General features: G+C 36.8%; 1 long non-coding RNA gene across 3 annotated transcripts in view; it reads left to right on the forward strand.

The window, feature by feature from the left end:
• LOC120585168 (uncharacterized) overlaps positions 1-10,732 on the forward strand; it is a 37,661-nt gene that overhangs the window by 11,851 nt on the left and 15,078 nt on the right. The window contains exon 2 of one of the 3 annotated variants that reach the window (XR_005648264.1): positions 7,838-7,946. The exons of the other annotated variants lie outside the window; for them this stretch is intronic. This is a non-coding gene — a long non-coding RNA (uncharacterized LOC120585168). The remainder of the gene's footprint in view (positions 1-7,837; positions 7,947-10,732) is intronic. 3 annotated transcript variants of the gene reach the window in all.

Raw genomic sequence — 10,732 nt, forward strand, 5'->3', positions numbered from 1 at the left:
AGCTGTCCAGAGAAGAAATCTGAGCTCTGAGTTGTTTAGGATGAGGGTTTGTTTCGGTCTACCAGTTCACATCCTTGCAGCTGTCCATCTCCCTATGGCCTCCATTTTCATTCCTTTAGTTATATAGCAGTTTCTCTTCCCTCCTTCTGTCGAATACACACATACGCACAACTCTCCTGAGTGGCTGGAGATGGGGGGAGACTAACAAAGTCAGAGAGGTGAAGAAGGAATGAGGATAGAACTTCTTGAAGGTTACTAATCCACAGGAAAGAGGGACTTGGAGAGAGAAACTGAGATAAAGAGAGACTCAGAAAGATACTTTTGTGGGGTAACATAATCTTGTGGCCTTTGAAAATATCACAGCCAAGGAATTTAGCCATGTCATATTTTTGCAACCACGGGCCTCTGGGATCACCTCTTAGCACTAGACAAGTGAAATTAACACAAGGGCTGGTTCCAAAGGGTATCACTAAGGCATCTGCGTTAATTGGCTCTGCGTTTAATCCGGAATCTAAGAGGCCCATGCAGGACTCTTTTCTTTATTATACATATGTATCTGACAGATTTAGTTTTTCTCTCAACCACATGAGGCCACATCATAAGGCTTTTATCACACAAATGTACAATGCCCCCCAACCAAACTATTCAAGTGATTTTAAAACACAGTACTTCGACCCTGATGTTCCAAGTGGGATATACTCTAAGGACAAAAAGAAATGCAAAAATATTTTAAAGAAGCCATCTTGTTGGTGGTAGTGTTGGCATTTTTGTTCTGAAACTATCATGGGTGTATCGTGGGGTAAAACAAGTGAGTGTTAATATGAGTGTCTTTGTGAACCAGGATATTTGGTGTGGAATAGAGATACAGATTTACGATTGAAGAAGTTTAGTAAAAACTCCGTAATTCTGAGTGTGAATTGGAAGTAGTAACTTGGAGCTCATAGTGTTTTCATCCTAAAACATTTCCTAGCTTTATCCTAAAAAGGCCTGAAAACAATAACCCAGTAGCAGTGAATGTGCCTAGTGTTCAAGTTGAGCTTTCTAGATATTATTTCCCACTAAAAGGAACTCCTTGGATGAATGGCTGACTTCAGGTGTGGGGCAGGAATTGTCCAAGATAAGCGAGGAAGCTTTCAAAAACTGTTAAGAAGGAGGGAAGACTGTGTCAAAAGGACTCAGAAACTACTAGAATAATTTCCACTGGCCAAAGATGAGCAATTTGAGTGTCAAAATGAACACTATCTTCAAATGGATTTAAACACACCAAATACATTTATGAGTTCACAATGATACTTAAAAATACAAACTAATGGGTCATTGTTGGAGAATGTTAGGGGATCGACTCATTTTGAAAACTGCTACTAACTGGAAAGAATCAAACATTTATCCTGTTTTTCCTGTGGGAACTGAAGATTAGGGGGAAATTTCTCTTTATGGAAGTTTTCCAGCAAATGAATGAATGAAGAAGGAATGGCATAATTAGAATATCAACATTTTTGTAACTTCTAATGAATTAATGTGTCTGGGCAATGATCACCAATGGCTGTTATCCATCACCAAAAGAGAGACAAATATTATGTCCTCCTGGTGGTAGGTAGAGTACAAATTCCACCTATGAAGCAGACTTGTAATTAAACCTTTCAGTTTGAATCTGATCGAGCTGTAGTCTAGAGCTAACTACTATTTTACAGGAGATACAGGAGACATCAAATGATACCTCAGAGATGCAAATCCCTACTGTGGGAATACTCTACAGGATAAATGACCTGGGTTCTTAAATAAATTGGAAGAAAAAAAAAAGATGGAGAGGCAATCTCTAGACCATAAGAGACTTCAGAGACATCAAACAGTTGCAGAATATGGACTTAACTGGATCCTAATTCAAGAAAACAACAACAAAAACATTATGAGACAATTGGGGGAAATTTGAATGCTGATGAACTTACCAGATACCTTATGATTTATAAGGAATTATTGTTAAAGTTATTGGTATGATAAGTGGTACTTTATAAAATACAAGTGCTTATCTTTTAGCACTTCATCTCAGAATATTTGTAGATGAGTAGATGTGTTAGCTGAGATTTGCTTCTAAACAATCCAAGATGGAGGAGAAGTAGATGGGGGTAATTGTAAAACAAGATCGAAACATGAATTGATAATTGTTGAAACTGGGTGATAGATACACAGGGATTTATTATGCTACTCTCTTTCTTTTAGTAAGCATTTGAAATTTTCCATAATAAAAATTTAAAGTCAGAAGTTATCTGCGGGCCCTTTGAGATTATTGGAGAAATTTGACCATCATCATTGTCAAAGCCCATTGACCAAATACCACTGGGAACAAACCTATAATCAAAAAAGTTGGGTTTATTTGGCTTGCTGCAGCAAGAAAGAAAATGCCACTGTGGAAGATGGGATAGTTTCATAAGAGGAAGTGAGGAGGAGCCTTTTGCAGAGTTTGGACTTCTGTTGGATGATTTTGAACTAGAGTTTAGAATAGTGAGGGCCAGTTTTGGATTGAATATTGTCAGGAAGCATGGACATATCAATGATTGAGTATCTACATTTTTTTTATCCAGGAGGTAGAAGGATTAAAGAGGGATTGGAGCTAAAATTACTTAAAACAACAAAAAAGTAGCAATTACTCATGTCAGTCAGATGAGGGAATGTTTTCTCATATTCGTGGTTGCAAAGTGGTCTCATCTCTATTTTGTTCCAAGCACAGTTGTGGTGTGGGTCTAACAAGCTGAGAGATAATAATTGCCAATCTTGATTTCTATACTCAGCTAAAATATTATTCCAGAAGTAAAAATAAATAAGACATCTCAAACCAAAACCTGAATGAATTTATCACCAATAAATCCTATTAAAAGAACTGTTCGAAAGATTTACTACAGAAAGAATGATTTTGAGTAAAGAAGGATGGATTAAGGTGAGAGAAAGGACAGTAAACAAAGAAATAACTGTATGGCTAAGTCTAAACAAACAGTTACTATATATTAAAAGTGACTATTTCTGGCAATAAAAAACACAATAACATATAAGACAGGATGGGAATTATAATTAAAGCTATCTGAGATTCTCATATTGTTTTGGAGGAATATGTCAAAATCGATGGGATTTTTGTTTAATATTTAAGTATGCATTGAAGGGAAGGTACCAAAATAATAGAAAGAGATAGAGTGTGTTATTTCTGAACCAAAAAAAGAGAAACTAGGAACTTAAAAAAAGGAAAACAGACAAAAACTTGATTAATCCAAAAGAGGACAAGGAAGGAGAAAAAGAAAGAAAAAGCATAAATCAAAATGTAATAATAACATCATAATCTAAAATTTAAAACCAGGTCATTCTAACTGATTTGTAGAACATGATTTTGGAGAGGGGGAAGAATGGAGTTAGTCATTCAAGGCCATGACTGTGGCCATGGAAACAATGAGAAGTAGTCAGTCTTGGGATGTATTGTGTAGGTAAAGCTATAGAACTTGCTGATGTTCAGATGTTGTTCTTGAGATTCATTTTTACTACTTTTGACAATGTCTATTTTTTAAAAGTAGATAAGATCAATTCTGTCATTACTGTCTTCCTTATAAGGCTTTAGTCTGTTTTCTGTAAGACCACGGCCCTTGGCAAGAGAAGTTTCCTTACTTTTCTAGAAGATGGTCACCAATTCTGTGCACCACTCAGGATGATTTGCAGCCATGGTTCAGGTCCTTTGGATCATTCCCATCCCATTTGCAAACCCATCTCCTTTACCCCTTTGTAGTTGTTAAGTCACTACATGCTCACTCAGTATTACGAAGCCATAAAGAAGCTGCAACAGGAAAAGTAATGGAATGAGCTGGATAATAGCTACTAATCATATTAGGGTAAAAAAAAATCCCCCCTCTGGTTGAGGGTAGAGCTACCTTTGAAAGCACAGAAAAGGTTAACTTACAGGAGAAACACAGCAAGAGGGGATTGTGTTGGTTTTCCAATAAAGGAGAAGTCTTGGAAATGGGTAAGGAGAATTATCATGAGACACAGTAAAACAGATCTACCAGGACCAAGGAAATCATAATGATAGTAGTTTGAATAATGGCATTCTTGAACATCTGCTGATGTCAGCTGCTATGCCTAGGGATCAACATGATACTATTTCTAATCCTTATCACAACCCCAAAAGGAAGACTTTATCCCCATTTTCCAGATAAGGAAACTGAAGCTCAGAAAGACCATCTTGCCCAAAGCTGCCTAATTCAAGTCCAGATTTATCTGCCTCAGAACCTGATACTCTTTGCATAATAGATTCATGGGTGGCTGAGTTTAGATGATGAAAAGGAAAACAGAAAAGATACAGATTTAGACAGGGATGTGAGAGACAGTAGAACAGAAAGAACAGTCCTTAGATCTTCAAATTAGAAGGCTGGCTAAGAGAATGGGCCCAACACTAAGTGATGAGAATAGAGACAAACTGGCAGCCAGCTTTTACCTACCTAAGAAGTTCAACAACATTCTAATGGGTTTTTTTTGACTCATTTAAACTATATTACCAAACCTCTAACTTCTAGCAGTATGCTGAAAAAATATTTTGTGTCAAATGAAAAAAAAAAAAAAACCCAAGGAAACAAGATACTTTTTTCAAAATTCATTTTGGGTAAACCTAGTGGTTATATTCTGTTGTTATAGGTATATGGGCCTACTCGATAAATTCACCATATAAGAAACGCTTGCCCTTTTTGGCAGCTTGATATATTTCCTTGTAAGAAGCAATGAAAATTACATAACCTATTTTCTTTGTCTTTTTGTTGTAACTGTTTAGAAGTTCAGAGGAAAATACAGTGCTCAATTATAGTATTTATATTAGCTTGGGTTTTTGCCATATATTTTGTCTTTTCTATAGCTTTTGGATTTTCTATTTTTATGTTAATTATTTGTTATATTTGGTTTTGGTTACATGTAAGGTGTTTATTTTTTTGCAAGTCACTTCAGATCTCTTTTGGAAAACCTAAAGCTCAAATAAAGCAGATCAAATATTTTTGGAAGCATTAGTTTAAATTTAAATTAAATAAAAAGCCATTCATTTTTCATAGCTTGGAATTTTGCTGTTTTACTCATTTGGAGCTGTTACATAAAGATATATACTTTGTACCACAGTTACTCACACATTTTATGGTTTTTATCAATTCCAGAAAGGTGAAGAAAGCAGAGCTCGCATTTCCCTGTATTAAGATGAGAGTTCCAAAAATAAAATATTTCTAAAATCAAAGACTAATGATGCAGTAAAAGATGGGCTTTTTTTTTTTTTGGATCACAAACTCCTTTCGAGAATCTATTGAGAGATATGAGCCCTGTCCTCAGAAAAATGCTCTCCTTGAGTATATGCTCCTGACATTTTAACCACAATTTCTTGGGGATCCACGTGCCTCTTACTAGAGGGCTAGAAAAGACAAGAAGTGACTTCTCTTTACTGTGAAAGTGCTGAATCCTAGCCACTGGGTCACCGGGAACCACTTTTTTACTGTGGCCAGCAGCAAGAGCAAGATAGACACTTGTTACCCAACCTTGAGTAAGTCAAGTTCAGTCAATTCTTAGCTCAGAGCAGTAAAAGAACCACAGGCAAACAGATTCTGCTCTTCCAGCTCCAAGAGCACTTCACCCTGCCTTTGAAGCAGTTCCGTTGTGGCGGTCAAGTAGTTCTGAAAAATACTCAGGTTGCCGAAGGCTACAGTATATGCCTTCATAAATTTAATTTGTTTTGCGCATTTGATTTCTATTGGTTTCCATCTTGAGGTCTTGTAGAGGGGAAAACTCAATTCTGTCATGCTGCCGTGTTTTCCAGAGCGGCTGTACCATTTTATATCCCACGAGCAAAGTATGATCTGGTTTCTCTGCATTATTCTCACCAGCATTCGATGTTGTCATTATTTTTTATTCTAGCCATTTTGATCTGTATAGTGATGTCTAACTGTGGTTTTAATGTGTCCTGGCTAATAATGCTGAACGTCTTTTCATGTGCTTATTTGGTGAAATGTCCCTTCATGTCTTTTGACCATTTTCTCGTTGGATCGTTTTTTCACTGTTGAGTTTGAGAGTTCTTTATATATTCGGGATAATATTCCTTTCTTAGGTATGTGCTTTACACATATTTTTCTCCCAATCACTAACTTGTCTTTTCATCCTCATAACGATATTTTACAGAGCAAATGTATTTAATTTGGATAAAGTCTATTTTATCAGTTTTTCCTTTTACAGATAATGCTTTTGGTGTCAAATCTTTGTCTAGTCCTAGATAATGAAGAGTTTCCCCTATGTTTTTTTTTCTAAAAGTTTTACACTTCACATTTAAGTTGGTGATCCACTTCGAGTTAGTTTTTGTTTAAGGCCTGAGACTTAGGTTGAAGATTTTTTTGTTTGTTTGTTTGCTTATAGATGCCAAGTTTCTTCAGTCCTGTATACTGAAAAAGCTGTTCTTCCTCCATTGAATTGCTTTTTCATTTGCATAAAACCAAACCAAACCAAACAAAAACAAAAAAACCAGCTGGGCATATTTGTGTGGGTCTACTGCCAAGTCCTCTGTTCTGTTTCATTGATCTGTGTATTTATCCTTCTACTACGTCATCTTGACTGCTGTAGCCTTTTAATAAGTCTTGGGTAAAATGAGTAAGCTGATTCCTCCCACTTAATTCTTCCTTTTCAAAATGTGTTTTAGCTATTCTAGTTCCTTGGCCTTTCCTTATAACTTTGAGAGTAATTTTGTCTATATCTAAAAAAAAAAATCTGTCTAGGCTTTCTCCTACACATAACATAAACTTCACAATTTTAACCATTTTAAAGTGTACAATTTGATGGTATTTAGTGCATTCAAAATGTGCAACCGTCACCACTATCTAGTTCCAGAACATTTTCATCACCGCAAAAGGCAACCCTGTACCCATTATGCGGTCACTCTTAAATCTCTGGCAGTGACCAATCTGCTTTATGTCTTAATAGATTTGCCCATTCTGCGTATTTCCTACAAATGAAATCATACATGTGGCCTTTCTGTCTGGCTTTTTATTTAGCATAATGCTTTTGAGGTTCATCCAAGTTGTAACATGCTGGTACTTTATTTCTTCTTATGTCCAAATAATATACTATGGCAAGTATATACCACAGTTTGTATAATCATTTATTTCTTGATGAACATTTGGGTTATTTCTACCTTTTGGCTATTGTGAGTATCATCTGCTATGAATGTGCATGTACAACTGTTTGCTTGAGTATCTGTTTTCAGTTCTTCGGGGTAAATACTTAGGGGTGAAATTACTGGGTTGTTTAATTCTACATTTAACTTATTGAGGAACCACCTACCTGTTCTCCACAGTAGCTGCAACGTTTTGCATTCCCACCAGTAATGTGCAAGGATTCTCATTTCTCCTCATTCTCACCGACATTGTTATTTTACATTAAAAAAAAAAAAATTATAGCCATCTCGGAAAGTCTGAAGTGGTATCTTATGGCGATATCGATTTGCATTTCCTTAATGACTAATGACATTGAGCATCTTTTCACGTGCCTGCTGGTCATTTGAATATCTTCTTTGGAAATATTTTATTTAAATTATTTGCTCATTTTAAAATTAAATTGTTTGGCCTTTTATTGTTGAGTTGTATCCCCTTCGTTCTTGAAGGACATTTTTACTGAATGTAGGAATCTGTGTCGACAGTCTTTTCTTTCAGTGCTTAAAAAATTTATTTTGTGCCAGTCCTTTGGGCCTTCATGGTTTCTGATGAGAAATCTGTTGTCATTCAAATTGTTTTTCCCCTTCAGGTAAGGTGTCATTTTTCACTGCTTTCAAGATTTTTTTCTTTGTTTTTAGATTTCAGCAATTTGATGATGATGTGTCTTGTCATGAATTTATTTGCGTTCGTCCTCTGGGATTTGCTCGGCCTCTTGAATCTGTAGGTTTATCCTTCTGCCAAATTTGGGTGAGTTTTCAGCCTTATTTTTTTTATAGTACTTTTTCAGTCCTGTTCTTTTTCTCTTCTGGGAATCTGATGACACAAATGTTAGATCTTTTGTTATAATCCCACAAGTCCCTGTGACTCGTCTTATTTTTTTTTTCCCATCCTGTTTCACCTGTTGTTCAGATCAGGTAATCTCCATGGTTCTGTCTTCTCTGATTCTTTCATCTGTGCCCTCCATTCTAATGTTGAGCCCATCCATGAGGGTTGGGTTTTTGTTTGTTTGTTTTGTATTTTTTAGTTTTAAAATTTCCATTTAGTCCTTTATATTTTCTATTTATGTGCTGAAACTTGTACTTTCTTTGCTGGGACCTTCTATTTTTTCATTTGTTTCAAGGATGTTCATAATTGCTTGTCGAATCATTTTTATGACTGCTTTAAAATCTTCGTCAGATAATTTTAACATCTCTGTTGTCTAGGTGTTGTAGGTTTTCATTCAGTTTGAGATCATCCTCATTCATGGTATTATGGGTGCTTTTTAATTAAAACCTGGACATTGTGGACTCTGGATCATATTTAAAATTCCTGTTTTAGTTGGCTTTCTCTGACACTACTCAGGCAGAGGAAGTGTGTATGAGAGGTGCTGTGTTACAGCCAGGTAGATAGATGTAGGAGTCCAAGTTCCCTGATCACCCTCTGTTTACACCTGAGGGGAGGGGCCCTTCATTTCTCCTGAGCAGGGTTCCAGCTCCCCACCCGGCCTCCATGGACTGGGGAATGGGGGTGGCCTTGTTATCATCAGCTGTTGGTGACAGTACTGACTCTCTACTAATTCTCCTTGATACTAAACCAGCAGGGAAGGGGAGGAACACCTCTTTATAGCCTTGGTGAGGGTGGAAGTCTAGGTTCCCCATTTAGTCTTTGCTGGTGTGAGTAGGGGTGAGCCACAGTTCTTTCTGTGGTGTTTGGCTGGAGTAGAATGGTTATGATCTAAAAGTTTTCTCTTTTGCTAAGCTACCTCTTTCCTGGTCCTTTGGCTGGAGAGAGCAGGCTTTGGTTGTTTTTGTTTTGTTTTTGTTTTTGGCGGTTCCCTTTGGCATTTCCAGGTTGCTGTCTTCTTCAGCTCCAAGTCTGGGATATATGATACAAAAAGAAACTCAGGAAATCACCATTGTGTGGTTCCTTTGGTTGTGAGGCTCCTAGCTGGTCTTTCTCTTTCTCTCCATCTTTCAGAGTTCCTTATGTTTGTTTTATATGCAGTGTCCAGGGTTTTACCTATCTCCCCTGATCCTTTCTCTTTTATTCACTTGCTTATTTGGTTTTCAACTAGATTGTGAGCGCTTTATGTATATTTTTGTATATTCAATACCTATTCTGGCACATTATCTGTAAATGCTTGAAAAAAGGTAAAAAGAAAATAGAATGTGGAATGAAGTGAATAAGTCCCACACCTTCATCCAACCTCAGGTGTGTGGTGCCAGAAAGAGGAGGAGGCTTTAATCCTGTCCTGAATGATGAGATTTCTCCAGGTGCTTTGATGTTGAAAGGTGACCAGCTCCCAGGGCTCCTTCCTAGATTCTCATGTGTTACTGAAATTACCAGCAAGTGGCAGACTACTTGGAAGGTGGCAGACTAATCCATGAGAAAGGACTTGACCGTAACATAAGGAGGCTGATTTATTCTGCCATAGACAAATAGATTCCATTATCTTGCACCCATCCTGGGTACGACCCCAAGATGCTGCTCTGAAGGTTAATTACTTTTTTTTCCTAGCCTTGGGGTAAAGGTAGCTGTCCGGTGAGAGCAGAGCTGGAGTAAAGGGAAGTGCGTTCTGTTAGGTTCCTTGGTGACATGTGACCACAGGATAACTTACTTGGCTTTTGTGAAAATAAGTGTCTAGCATTTACTTACTCTTTCCCCTAATTTCTGGCATTTAAACCCATGGGAAGGTAGAGAGATTGGATGACTGGAGGATTAATATTTTTCTTAAACAACATGTTAACACTGATACTTCAAAAGCAAAACAATGTGACTATATATATGCCTTGCTGTTAAAATGTACAGCTGAAACTTACCAGATTTCATTAACCAATGTCACCATAAAAAATTAATTAATTAAAAAATAAAAGCAAAACAAGACAACAAAAGACTACCCCCCTCCTAAAGACCCCTTAATCCTACCACCCATTTTTTTTTTCTGTCAGGTCGTTTTGATATGTACACATCATTGATGATCAATTTTGAATTTTTTCGTTTATCATCAAAAGTATTTTCTGTTGTTAATGCGTGTGTGTGGTTTTTTTTTAAAAAAAATTTCTATTCGAACTTATGAGCAAAGAGTTCATCACTCTGCAGTCACATGACCAAAAAAGGCCTGAGGGGAGGCTTTTGATTGTTTCATTTTTGTTTTTCTCAACTTTATTTTAAAAAATATCAAACCTACAGAAAAGAATAAAATAATGAACACTCAATGACTCTTCCTAGATGATTAACATTTTGCCACATTTGTTTTCTTTTCTCTCTCGTATAAAGTTAATTTGTATACATTGATGGGTTTGGTTTTAAAAGTCTCTTCGATCTCTAGACTACATGCCTACCTGCACCCCAATTTTCTTTTTCCTCCTCACTCCCTCTCTACCTTCATATTTAAAAAACATAAAGCTCCAAAATCCTGCCTTTCTTTCAGTCTCCCATCATCGAGTTATGCTCATATCCTGCTGACCACCAAGCCGCCGTAGGATGAATGACTTTCATTTGTCTATGATATTCGCTTCGCCAACAGAATGTGGTCTAAATTCACAGCCGATGGG

Source organism: Pteropus medius, unplaced genomic scaffold, assembly GCF_902729225.1.
Source record: "Pteropus medius unplaced genomic scaffold, Ma_sr-lr_union100, whole genome shotgun sequence".
Classification (NCBI taxonomy): Eukaryota; Metazoa; Chordata; class Mammalia; order Chiroptera; family Pteropodidae; genus Pteropus; species Pteropus medius.